Genomic DNA, 14,755 nt, shown 5'->3' with positions numbered 1-14,755 from the left:
ATTTTCGTCAGACCATTATCAATACCATCTCGTTTGAAAGTACGATGAACACGTCACAGCCGTCTCTACTCACATACCTCACATCTTTAATCATGAGAACTATCTGCCTTAGAATTCGATGAAATTCATTCACGATTCCGATGCGCTCAGATGAATTTTCTGACATCTTAACATCTCGATGAGAATGTGATTACAACGGTCAACTAATCGATTATACTTAATGTGAGTTAAGCAGTTTCCACGCTGCTCGAACTTAGAAATAAGTTGGCAGATTAGCCGCCTTAGAAGCTCAGTCTGCAGAGCACTAGTAGACTATACGACGACAACGGACTCAGTTCAAATCTAGGCGAAAGTGTATTACCACAGTCTAGTATATACAGTCACGAAGTTCAATACGTAGGGAATATGCATCCATAGATAGTTGCTAACCACTAGGATCGCTACTATCGCCTCATCATAGATAATGCGAAATAGTACCGGCGCAATCTATTGTTCCTAATACCCTCACAACTCGGGCTTTGTGACTGTATATACAGGGACATCATTTTATTTTTAATAACATTTTTAATATTAACCTGTCTATACCTTTAGAGAACCGGAAACACCGCTTGCTCCCCCCTCCAAGACTGGAGTTCGATGATACTGGCGTAAAACACAAATCACTCTACTAGGTATAGGAAGGAAGAAAAGTAGTTCATCCATATACGTAAACTAGGAAATATCGCGATTTTGAGTTTGATAATTTTCATTAGGTTTTTCTTTAATCAAAGTACAGTACTGTATTAAGAATAAGTGCTTTTACTCACGAAGTGAGTTATCCATGCGAACGTATTCATTATGCAGTGTATATTATACTGTCTACAGCACATTAGCGTACAATATAGAGAAAGAAGTTAAATTGAAAAATAATCATAATATGAATATTTAAACACAATTTTGAAAATGGTGGCCGTTCATTTCGATACAGGCTTCAGTTCTTTTGTGCATATTATCGCACTATAGACTATTGCATCTAATTCCAATTGCCAGTTTCGTCCTTCATACTAGTAACTCATGTTGAAATAATTCTGTACCTACTCTACGTACTGTAAATTCAATCTTCACTTCTGCCCGACCCGAAAATATAAAATTACTCAGACATGCTATCTACTGTCCGTCCAAGTGGTTATGCCGCAGGATTGTAGAAAGCGAAGAAATCACGTGACAGTTAATTACTTAACGAGGCCCTTTTATTTAAGTCAAATTAAACAGCTGTATAATATTACGTAAACTTCCAATTCCTAAGAGAAATTAATGTTTTCAGAAAAGAGCTAAGACAGCCCAGCTATTACAGAGGGGCGAGCAGAAGCAGGTGGGGGAAATCGGGATGCGACGTAGGTAAACGGACAGTACCTGTGCGAAAATGTGATTCAATATTGAAAGCTCTTTCGTCACTGGAAAACGCGAACATATTTCTGGAACGTACTATACTCAGTAACTCAGTACTGCTTACTATCTGCGGTCTTGGTTCTGTGTGGAGTTGAAACTTCCTTAGTAGAAGGGGTGGGAGTGAAGTACATTCAAAAACTCAGGTACAATAAAAATTGAAGTAAAAATAAAATGATGTCCCTGTACTAGACTGTGGTATTACTGTAGTTATATTTGTGGTGGACAAGGCCAGGATTGTGAGATTTTTTGCCGGAGTTCTCCCTTTTTTTCCTCGTCATTCCACGAATACATTTATTTTTATATTTTTCCCCATTTATTTTTCCACTTCTCTATGTCTTCCTTTCTTTCTTCTCTTTCTCTTCTTTCATTACATTTCATCTATGATTCGCCCATTGTGGGTCAAGCTTGGACACGAACCTGGCCGTAGCGTGCAGCGGTGTGACGATAAGATACGTAAGTTATTTATTTAATACGATATTAGTATCCTAACATTTCATATTACAACACGAGATTAGAAAGTTGTCAAACAAGGCCACAGGCTGAGTTTGATAACCAGTCTAGTATTGTAATATAATGTTACGATAAGTATATCATACAACGTTTTATCAACTTTGATAGAAAAATTCATTTTTAATAAAAGTAATTGCATTATTTTTATTACTTTTGAACATGTCTTTTGTGGAGAGATGATTGTATTATTATTATTATTGTTACTATTATTATTATTATTATTATTATTATTATTTCTTCCTGCGAGAGGTGATTCGTTTATGTTTATTTTATTAGTTTTGAACACGATAGATTTTTGTTTATAACAGAAGAATAGCAGTACTAGGAGAAATAAACATTGTTAAAATGAGTTCAAACGAGGATTCAGATAATAAAAATATTGCAAATTCTGCAACTGAATGTTTAGTACCATCGAAATCCCGCGTAAGATATGAAGTGGAATATAAACAATTTGGAGATTGGTGTTCCAAACGAAAAGGTGAAGACTACTAGGCTAAGAAATCTAGTATCTTTCCAAAAGAGGACATTCAGAAATTCCTACTGAAAGTAGATGATAAATGTTATTTGATGATTATTACCTTACTAGTTGCATAATAGAAGTATCATTACCTAACTAGTTGCGTAATGAACATTTTTATTAGTGATTTACACATTACATAACCACAGTGGATAAATACATAAACGTGTAAAAGCTTATATCATTGTAGCGTCGCCACCAGCGTAATTCAGGCGGTAACGCGTTTCCCTTCTCATTTGCAGCTACGCTAACACATGGATTAAATTCCCCCTTGGACTGAACATCTGGCTGGCTCCCCCCCCCCCCGCCGCCGGGGTTTTCCCAATTGTAAGGCGAATGTCAGGTAATCCCATGGCGAATCCTTGGCCTCATTTCGCCAAATACCATCTCAATATCAATCCATCAATGCTAAATATCTTAGTAGTTGATACAGCGTCGTTAAGTAACATAATAAAACCTGTAGCGTATTAATCACTTGTAAGCTGAAGTCAACACGAAATTTTATTTATATACAGTATCACACTCCCAGTAAAATAATGGTTGGAGATATGAAATTCTAATAATAAAATAGTGAATTTTCAAAGATTTTGGCACCTACTTATTAAACTATTTTTACATGAAATAGCATATCTTTACAAATCACAATTTTCGAGTTACGAGGCTATTTTACTTGGAGTGCGATATAACTAGGGCCGTGACATCGGTATATTTGTATTAGTTTGAGGTGAACATACGACGCCGGACAGAATGTAGTCGACGCGTTTCAAGTACAGACAGCGGAAGCGAATTTGACACACGCCTAAGCGAGCATGTTCCGTGTTTTGTATACGATTATTACGTATTATAACATTAAGACAATACAATCATTATAGACCTATATAAGGATTAACATCGGAAAGATCTAAAATGTTGAGGTTGAGAATAGTTGTTGGAAATCATACTAAAATTGTCACAAATGTGGTAAAACGTAAGTCTGAAAAGATGTTTTTTTTTTGTTTTTGTTTATTATTATTATTTTTTTATTTTTATTATTATTTTTTTATATTTAGAGTTTTGCATTACAGTTTTGGAATGCGTCGATATAAGCAAAAAGGTGTGTGCGGAAATGAACACAGTAATACAAAAAAAAAACTGTGGTTTCTATACATTATGCGAAATTGCAAGAGTTTTGTCAGATGACATGTGCGATTGTTATTAACTTGATGTAGAAATGGATGATGTGAAATATTTTACGTATGCGCCCTTGGTTTCAGCCGATGCTGAACGCAGTTTTTCCACATACAAGGTTATACTATCCGACACTCGGCGGTCATTTTCATTTGAAACATTGAAAATGAATGTTGTTGTTTATTGCAGCAGGAACCGAAACCAGGCGAAGAACTTGCAAGAAAAGTAAGGCACAGAATAGATGTGATAAATAAATTAATGTAACAGTTAAATATAAGGAAAGCAAAATTGTACGCCATATACGTTTTCGGCATTCTAAAACTGTAATGCAAAACTCTAAATATTAAAAAGAAATCTTTTCAGACTTACGTTTTACCACATTTGTGACAATTTAAGTATGATTTCTCAACCTCACCAGCGTTTTAGACTTTTCCGATATTAGCCCTTATTATACAATAATTGTTTTGTCTTAATTTTATAATACGTAATAACCGTAGACAAAACACGGAACGTGCTTGCTTAGGCGTGTGTCAAATTCGCTTCCGCTGCCTGTACTTGAAACGCCGACTACATTCTGTCCGGCGTCGTATGTTCACCTCAGACTAATACAAATATAGCGATGTCATGGTTCTAGATATAACGAATGTGGAAGCAGCTAGTATCACTATAGTATGCCAGTTAATTTTACGTTAAATATGATAGATAGGGCATGCGGATACAAATGTGTATGAAGCTCGTATCACTGTAGCGTTGTCAATGAATTACATAGGCCTACTGGTACTGAAGATGGTACGATACTCGGACATGTAACAATATTGTGTCTGTGCAGTCTTGGAAATTTTTGAGCAGACTAATTCGGTAACTCGCGAATAATGAATGTACTAACTACGCCCTTGAGGTACGTAGGTATGATGTTTTTGTCGTGAATTGAGTTAATATGATAGACTTTAATCTATGATTATAAAAGGCGAGGCAGTTAATATTTGAAGAGTCCACTGCAAGAATGATGGATGTCATTTGGAATACATTTTACAGGAGAAGCAATTGAAAGTTTGAAATGCTTAGCGCTCAAAGCTTAACTGTGATTTTCCGATCATTACTGGACAATGACTATCAGTGTTAATGCCATATAACTCTCTATGTACAAACTATATGTCTTAAGCTATGCATTGACAGTCTTGGTTCATTTTCGACAAGAAAGTGACATCCATCATTCTTGCAATGAACTCTTCATTTAAAATACGGCCACAAAAATTCCATTAACTTGCACTGTTTTTCTGGCACTTCAGCTTCAAGTTACCTCTTGCCTTACATTAGGAAGTTGTAAGAACATGAATCTAATTATCACTAATTGATGCAGCGTAATAAGTTATTCTTAACGAAGTGCTCACTTAATAGATTTAATAATGCGAATGAATGATAGTGGGTCTAATAAGCATTAAGTTGATTAGCACACAAGAACTGGCGGCATTAATATATAGACAGACCTACTTACCGTTCATGGCATTGCGGTACTGAAATATCAACAGGGAACTTGTTCCACTTAGAGGAGGCTTTATTACTGCTGTAAATAAGGGAGCAGATACTACAAGACCAGCATTTATAAGATAAGCAGCACGAATCTACTTCCTTGGAACCCATTATACAGCCTTATACACAAAAAAATGACCGGAGTAATGTGAATTTGTCTAAGTCACTTTGGGAAGCGCCTGGTTCACACGACTAGGGAAAGGATGTTTATGTTGCACTTAATTTACTCCTTGAATATATCTTATTGTTAGTTATAGATTATTAATAACATTTGACCTATAAAGAGACAGAAAAAGCAACAAACAAACCAAATAAAGTAATATAGGCTGAGGTACTAACAATGTAATATGTATGTATGTATGTATGTATGTATGTATGTATGTATGTATGTATGTATGTATGTATGTATGTATGTATGTATGTATGTATGTATGTATGTATGTATGTATGTATGTATGTATGTATGTATGTATGTATGTATGTATGTATGTATGTATGGATGCATGCATGCATGCATGCATGCATTTTATTTATTTATTTATTTATTTATTTATTTATTTATTCTGGTGTAGTTAATGCCATCAGGCCTTCTCTTCCACAACACCAGGAATACAAATACAATAATAGAAATAAACAGAAAAAAGTACACTTACAAAATAAAGCTACACAAAATAAAATAGAGAGAGAAAAAAACACTATAAACAAAGTAAAGCCACACAAAAATATACACAGGTTGCAGTCACACAAACTTTAAATGAGTGATTAAGTATCATTTTATTTTTATTTTATTAGGTTATTTTACGACGCTGTATCAAGATCTAGGTTATTTAGCGTCTGAATGAAATGAAGGTGATAATGCCGGTGAAATGAGTCCGGGGTCCAGCATCGAAAGTTACCCAGCATTTGCTCGGATTGGGTTGAGGGAAAACCCCGGAAAGAACCTCAACCAGGTAACTTTCCCCGACCGGGATTCGAACCCGAGCCACTTCGTTTCGCGGCCAGACGCTCTGACCGTTACTCCACAGGTGCGGACGATTAAGTATCATAATTAATTGTATCCTAACTAATTAACTAACATAAACAAGAAACTTGCAATTTTAATCTAGATTAAAAAAAGAAAAAGAAAAAAACACAAATCAATACTTCTAGCAATACCTAAAAAAAATTAACTAATACAAAATTTTCCAATTTAATTTTGAAGTGTGATAAAGTCCGGCAGTCCCTGACGTCATTAGGTAACGAATTCCAGAGGCGAATATGTATGTGTATAGAACTTTCTTCAAAACATCCCAATACTATTAATGGAAGCAGTATAGCATCATAAACAATTGATTTTAAAGTTGAAATGAAAACACTATTGGATAATCTATTACTCTAGTTTCATGTGACTGGAAGCCAACTTAATACTTGGAAGGTTCGATGACCGCAACTACGACCAGAATGTTAAATTCCTAGTATTAATTTAATATATCATAATATGAAAAAATTACATGTGGTTACTTATTAGTGTGGAGTAAATCTATACATCAATTTGTTTTTTATCTGTTTTCTAAATGTAATACTTGCAAAAATATATATTTTCACTTAACTTACGAATGTGAAAAATATGGAGTTTCAATATTTAATTTTTTAAGTGCCCCAAGGGCTTTGAAGTTTCTTAAAATTATAATTTTTTTGCCTCTTTGTATATTTGTTCTATTATTTTGTTTTTCATTACATAGCTAATGAATTGCTGTAAAATCATATATTTTAATTTTATTTGGAAGACTCTAAATTGGGGTTGCAGTGTACAGTATTTTTGAAGGGATCCAAAGGGGAAAAATGTATAGTATTTTAGATAAAATATGACAAAAAATCTATTTCAACCCATTTATTTTTTGGTTAGAATTTATTCTTGTTTTCTTTTTCATTTCTTTCTGAGTGGTAACTAAATCAACAGGTCTAATTATCATCTTTCTTTCTGTTCTTTGCTGTAGTACAACATTCTTTCTTGTTTTGGAACACGGCGGTTTTTATCACAATTAGGCCTAGATTATTATTATTATTATTATTTTTTTTTGCATTTCCAACTGCATATATCAACTAGTTTGTTTGTTTCTTCTTTGAATTTTGCAATGTTGATATTTTAGTTGTCACTATGTCGTTTCTTACAATGCTTCATTAAGTTTGTGTATTGATCATGAATCAGTTGTAATATTCTTGTGTGACTGACTTTCGGAATTTATGCCTTTACCTGGATTTCCTTACTTTTGATAGCAACTCTTTCTGAAATCTCTCCAACAGTAGATTCTTTTGATTTGAAGTCAGATTTTCATTCATTTTTGACCCATAGATATTTCATTACGTCATGATAGGTAGGTAATTGTGATGGGTTCAGCCCCTCTGGCATTGCGAATACAAGGTAGAAGGCAGATTTCTTGTATTAATTAGAGATATTCTGATTTAAATTCCCTGCAACATAAGAAGAATGAATTTCCATTAATTATATTATATTAATTATATCATACGTAAGAGTTTTGTGATTATTCTCAATTTTCTTATAAATTGAGGTTTTTGTGACACTTCAAGATGAAACAACAGGGGACAAAAAATATGTCGAGTCTTTTAACATGTATTTTTTAACGTGTTTCTGGTATCCTGTTCAAATTAAATAACAGGAGAATGTTCTCTCGCTAAAAAATCTGAACCTCAAACTTTTGTGAAAATTTGAACATATGATGGTCTTGGGACACCTCTAAATATTAATCTAGAGAAAATATATTTTGGATTGTTCTTTATGATGTCACCCAACAACTTTTCCCTGGTATTACATTTTGATTCTATAAACTTCATATTTTCACTGCACCCTATTACTTATTTTTGAATTAAATATTTATGATCAGTTGCTATTTAAAATACAGACGTCACTTCAGCTAACATTATACATATTATGCCGGTAAAAATGCGTGGTAATTAAAAGTATCAAGAAGACGGCGACGTAGTTCTGTAAGCCAGTGATGTAAAAGCAAGCGCATTTTTCTGACCTTGACGTCGTGCGCGGGCAGCAAGCGTTAAGTATGGAAAGAGGAAGGGTTGTGTATATGAATAAGCAACCTGTTGGATTAAGAAAACAGTGGTGCACAAACTTCAAACGGAACGTGAAATTTTATGTCGTTATTTTTATATGGCTTCTTTCTGTTTAATATTATCTATATTGTCTGTAAAACAAAAGTAATAATATCAATGTCTTAATATTGCAGTTGTGTTTTAAATCTTAATAACAAATAGAGAGTTAAGAAGGAATATTCACTTAAATTCCATAGTAGTATAATATTATACTGTATTAAGTTGATGAAACACACATTCATAAAGAAAGTGATATTCCAAAGAAAGAGACTGAGTATGACATGATAAGTTGGAATTTATATTGATGGATCTTGAGCCTTACAAAAGTAATCAATAAACTAATCAAAACAATATTACAGTACAAACCAAAGTTACCTAGGTACTGTATCTGTTTTAAGTGTAACTAATATTACATAACAAAGCTCTTATCGCATTATGCTTTTAAGGTGATATTTGTGAGCAACTTCCTATCATCAGAATATTAAATTATTTTCTCGAAATATGCTGAAGCTATAGAGCTGACATTTTACAACACTTGGGCACGTATCTTTTGCTTATGATGTAACAGTAGTTGTTTTGATAATTCATTTTCTTACAAACAATTTCCATGCGAATATTTTAAAAAATTTCAATACACTATTTTCAGTAATATATATATACGGTATATTAGATTTACGAAAACATTCTGTAAGGCTACTAAATAAATAGGCCTATACCTGAAAATTTCACTTTTGTATACGAAAAGTTGCGAAAATATTTCTTTTGAATAAAACAATCAAACTTGTGAAAAATGAGCAATAAAATTAAAACTTACATTCTTATAATGCACTTATACTTCTCAGGAAATCTAAAAATTAACATGGATACAGTTTTAACAAGTTCTCTTCCCTTTATCTATTGAATCAGTGCTGGCCATCCCTGAATATAGCTCGACCAAGCGGCATATATAACCTCTTTCGTCTATCTCTTTCCTTTCCGCTGTAAAGCGCTCAGACTCTCCTGGGCTCTAAAGCGCGCGCTTGCTCCTGTGGGCATCAATTGACATGCCTGCTGTAAGCTATGCAACGAAGTTTGACAGGCACGCGTCAAACGAATGTACTGGCATGTTCACGTAAAATGTTATGTAACCAACACGAAACGGAAGAGTTGAAAAGATGTTCAGATCATGTAACAGCTTGATGTTAGAGAAAAGGTTAAGATGTTTATGCATGTTTTCACATTCTGTGTGCCACATATTTTAAGAAGTGTGTCTGAGTGTAAGTGAATTTTCTCTTCTAACGTCAAGTAGTGATCAGTGCCGGATGGAAAGTATTTAAGAATTTTATTAGTAGGGAAGGAAGAGTTGCCTTGAATTCTGTCAGTGTTCATCAAGTATTGTTACACTTAGACTATGGTTATACCAATCGTTGCTCGACTTACATTGAACCCTTATGTTATATTTTAAACAATTTTGCTTGCTTAGTATACGAAGTATAATAGTACATTATGCAACGAGCCTATAATGGTAGTAATTAAGATCCGAGGATGTTTATGAAACGAGCGCAAGCGAGTTTCATAATTTTCATACGAGCGTCTTAATTACCATTATAGGCAAGTTTCATACAACTTTTTATGCTCGGCCATGCTTCTAACTTGAAATTATTCATAAGTATTCATGTTATTGTTATGTGAGTGAGTGCAATAGCCTACGTCATGATTTGTGAGATGTGCGCAGACGCGAAAGTATTGATTTTTTCCGGGAAACGAATGTCGACGACCTTGATATAATCTAGAGAGTAAGATAAACATGTCTTGATATAACCTTAAAATTGAATTCGACATTGAAAAACGAGATGACAAATTGAATTTATTTGAATATTATTTACAATTAACGCTAATTATTATAGTAACAGAACATAACCTTCTGCGACAGTATTGGATTTCCAGCCTCCGTGACCTTTCGATAGTTGTCTTTCGATTGCATATCCGAGAATAATCGAAAACCTGAACTTCAATGAATAGGTGTACTTCAATGACATGCATTAAAGCACTGCTACCAGGTGTATAATTACGACATTTCGGCATAAACAAATTTTGTGATAATGCAGAAAGTTGATTTCGAGAATTCTGCGAAAATTGATTTTCAGCGTCCCTTGATTGAGAAAGGGCTTTTGTCATGCTGTCTAAGTACGCGATTTGTATTAAGTCATTGATAGGATTTTGTTTATACAGAGTGTCCCAAATTGATGTAGCCTATACACATTTTGAAACACTATATCTCAGCAACGAGATGAGACAGAAATACGATTTTTGCGGTTTTGTATTCCTTAAGCCCGTACATGTTCAAAATGGGCCCCTTCCACCACATTACACTTCCAACAACGACGTGCAACAGAGCTACATAGGTTCCAACTGGATTGTAGCTAATGGAATATCATTACAGGCATGTTGAATCTGAACTCTCAACTCCTCCAGTGTTTGTGATTTTGTGGCGTACACTGTGTCCTTTAGAGCTCCCCATAGGTAGAAGTCTCAGGGGTTAAATAAGCAGCACTGCCTCTTCGTCCTATCCATCTCTGGATCATCTTCATTTTGTGCGTTGACAAGTCTTGGAATGTAAGGTTTCCATTTTTGAGCTCACAAATTCGATGAACACTGGATTTGCCGATACCAATCTCACGAGAACATTGCCTCATTGAGCTCTTTGGGGATTGTGCAAAAGCCTGCATGACTGCATCAACACTCTCGTTATCGGTGAAACTTCTCTTTCTTCCGCACGTCCTTTCAACACGTCTTGCACCGTTCCGTTGACTTAAAACTTGTCCCTGTGATATACTTCTCAGGTGAAAGTATTTTCTCAAGTGAAGATTGATTATGTTGTATCAAGTTATGAAATTGCACACGGTTCTTATTAAAAAAAACACTTTAACAGTTCGCATCGCTTTCACAGTTTCTACAGATAGACCTAACATATTCTTTGTTTTGTCCTTATGGGGTTCATCCGGGAAAACAGTTTTTCAATATTATCATAGTTATTACCACGTCCTCTAGTGACACTTTTCTCGTGACATGACAGTATTGTCAATTGACAAGACATTTTTATGAACAGAGCTTTCAATTTCTTGGCAATTACATGTTTTAAGTTTAAGACTAAGGATGTTAAACGCAAATCCACAAAATATGGAACAATTCTGTATCCCGAAGAAGTTTATCCGGACTCCGGAACACAACCTTATGATAAGGGACGATCCCGTAAAATACAGGACATACACGAACCCTACATATAATGTAGACCTAATTACTAAAGATAAATGTCATTCATTATGTCTTCACATCTATTTAAATTACTGAACTCGAGTCTCGACTTCATAAGGGATGGGAACAGAATCAATAAAATTAATGAATAAGACCTTATATGTCATTTGTAAGTGGTTATAACTAGTGTTGTGTGATTTAATCGATCAATTTCTGTTGTAAGATTAATCTATCAAAAATATTTATCGAATAATCGAGTCGATTAAAATTAATCGGTTGTAGTTTATATTAATTATTATTTTGTTATACAAACTCATACTAAAAATTCCGACAATATTTCTCTCTCGGAAATTAGTTAAAAGCACAATAGTACTGTTATTTTCTAACTGTAAATCAGGTAGCGTAGGGAAAATCTTTGCACAAACACTTCAGAAAGAGATGGAGATATGAGGACAGTGACCTAGTCTACCTCTATTGAAAATTGAAAGACAATACGAAACTCTTATTAAGTTTTATGGTTTTCCAAGAAAATTTTCACCTTGTTGTCAGCTCATATTCCTAGCATATGAAATACGCACTTTTCTGGGATACACTGTGTGCAAGTGAGAGCGTAACTATCTTCTTTTCTAAAATCTGGTAATTCGGATTACAATAGGAGCCAGTCTTTTGTTTCGAGCACTGTACACTTGCAGGTGCTTGCAGTTTCTGTACTGAATTTGTATATGACGGTTATGTGTTCAGTTTGATAAAGTAAAAAAAAAAAAAAGTTTTCTATGGTCTGTGAAAAGTGTAGGCCTAAACTCCATTAGGCCTATGTCATATGAGAATTTGAGAGGTAAACTCGGTGAAACGTTTGGATTTAAATTGAACGAACGTGGAGAAGTACTTGACAGAAAAAATGGTTTTTCGTGTTTAGTGATGCAGGAAACATTGTTACTGAACGTAGAGCGGCACTTAATTCGGAGCATGTGAATGCACTCACATGTTTAAAATCATGGATGAAGCAGTATTAACTCCATACTTTTTGTTATTTATGTGTGTCTAAAAAATTCCCGGAGAAATTGGCACAATAGATTATAAGCCTCATAATAAATATGTTAGTAAGTAATTAAAATAGTTGTTTTGTATTATAACGATACAATATATACAGATATACATTTAATACTTATGCTTATCACCCAACACAAGTTAAATTTAACAATAACAATTATTGTTTATTACAGTATATTAAAACATTTTTCAACTCGATCAAAACTCGATTAATCTATCGATTAATCGATTAAATTCAAATAGTTAATCGATTAAATATTTTGATCGATCGACAGCACTAGTTATAACGTTCCTTGCTGACGGGAAGGCTGCACATTCCGAATTCACAGTAACAGGCCCTGTGAAAACTTGTGCGTTGTGAAAGGAGCAGGAATGGTGTCGACCGCCACGCCGCGCCGTGTCCGTGGGTGTAGCACGTTTGTTTGGAAATGCAAAGCTTTGCGTCAGCTTATGTAACACCGCTCAGCTGTTTCGTTACCTGTAAACCTGCTGACATAATCTGTACGCTAACTAGTTTCCACTGGTTCAGTGTTAGAGGTACATCATTATTTTCTCAGTTTTGTTCCACAGCCACCATCATGCAACTGGGAGTACAGCAGCAGCTGAAACCCCGGAAGTGGCAATTTCCCAAGTTCCGGTCCTCGACGCCACCACCGTCTTTGGATGTAACTTCGGCAAGGACATCCTCTTCAACTGTTTCTAGTTCGGATTTCTTCGGATGGTGTCGTGTCTGGAGAATGGCGCATCTTCTTCTCCAGACAGGATGTTGAATAATGTTACCATGGCAACCAGTCTTAAATTGCGTCCGCCAAAGTTAATAGAAAATCATTATTTCGAATACTTACTACTGCTGTATAGGTAATATTCAGCATATAGTTTTGAGAAGGAATTGCACATAAATATTAATTTATGTGTAGCCATTGTGTTTTCCTTTGCATTATCAAAGAAAGTTTCGTTTAATTACCTACTGTATACAGTTACTTAGCACACCCGCTTTAATTTAAGTTATGATATTGGCAGAGGAAATTAACTGCCCATTTATTTTAATTGATATTTGCATTCCTTTTCTTCCATGGAACCCACTTTGGAAAGTGTGAGATCCATGGCATAGTTAATTATTAATAGCTTTGACATATCTAATTACCTTTAGAAATATAATATTCTAACGAGTAATATTTGTAAACCTGATTAACTTTTAATGACGGTTAACTTTTAACTTGTCATTTTTTGTTAAAGGTACAATAAGTTCTACAACAATAATTCATACGTGTACATTGTCTAATCAATGCAGGTACATATGCAGGAAATGTATCATAAACAATGTGATAGAATAATTGTAAATTAGTTCATACATATAGGTTTGTGTTTACTAGAATGATCGTTTTATCATAAACTCCAATGTGAAGTTTGTGTGATTTGTTATATAAAATAAAGAATGTTCACTATGTACGTATGTTATTATAAATACAAATGATATTCTTATGTTACACTTATGATTTCGTACCTGGAGATATATGATTGATCGTTCTAAGCAAGAGACTAACGTTACATTTAGGTATTAACATCTTCCTCAGCTTAAAAACTGTGATTCATTTGTAGTAAAACTTTTCATATAATATGATGTGGATAAATACTAATTCATTTATGAGGTTTTCTTTTGAAAGCCGTTTTGGTCTCTCAGTCGAGAATTTCTGAAATATAATATCAAATTATGAAAAGCAGTATATTGTCTTCTACTCATATTTGTCCTAGTTTATATAATTTGATAATAAACAAGTAAAATTTTTACAGAAGTAATATAATAATAATAATGATGAATAATAATGATAATATCAATTATATTAAAGAAAAATTACATTGCAACTATATCTGTCAACAAAAATAAACTTCTATATTTATTTTTTGGGGAATCTTCCATTAACATTGTGAACAATTCATGATTCCTGGATGTGACTTGTTTATTACATCTCAATAATACAGTCTTGCAAAGTAATGAATCTGTAAATTATGGAATTATCATTATTATTTCTATTATTATTATCATTAGTATATATATTTATTGCTATTATTCAGGATTCTTTGTTTCCTATCATAACTCCAATTCTTTTGTTCCATAACCGCGTACGAACTTCCCGCCCTTACCAACAAGCACAACTCGTCATCAGTTTGCTGCAGTTGATAGGAGAGTATTTATTATTATTATTATTATTATTA

General features: G+C 33.9%; 1 long non-coding RNA gene across 1 annotated transcript in view; it reads left to right on the top strand.

The window, feature by feature from the left end:
* LOC138700222 (uncharacterized) overlaps positions 1 to 14,327 on the top strand; it is a 101,252-nt gene extending 86,925 nt beyond the window's left edge. Inside the window, exon 2 of the long non-coding RNA XR_011332307.1 lies at positions 13,112 to 14,327. This is a non-coding gene — a long non-coding RNA (uncharacterized lncRNA). The remainder of the gene's footprint in view (positions 1 to 13,111) is intronic.
* Positions 14,328 to 14,755: the final 428 nt, after the last annotated feature.

Source organism: Periplaneta americana, chromosome 5 (assembly GCF_040183065.1).
Source record: "Periplaneta americana isolate PAMFEO1 chromosome 5, P.americana_PAMFEO1_priV1, whole genome shotgun sequence".
In the NCBI taxonomy this organism is placed as follows: domain Eukaryota; kingdom Metazoa; phylum Arthropoda; class Insecta; order Blattodea; family Blattidae; genus Periplaneta; species Periplaneta americana.
Note: the sequence above shows the minus strand (reverse complement) of the source record. Positions and strands in the feature narration are given on the sequence as shown.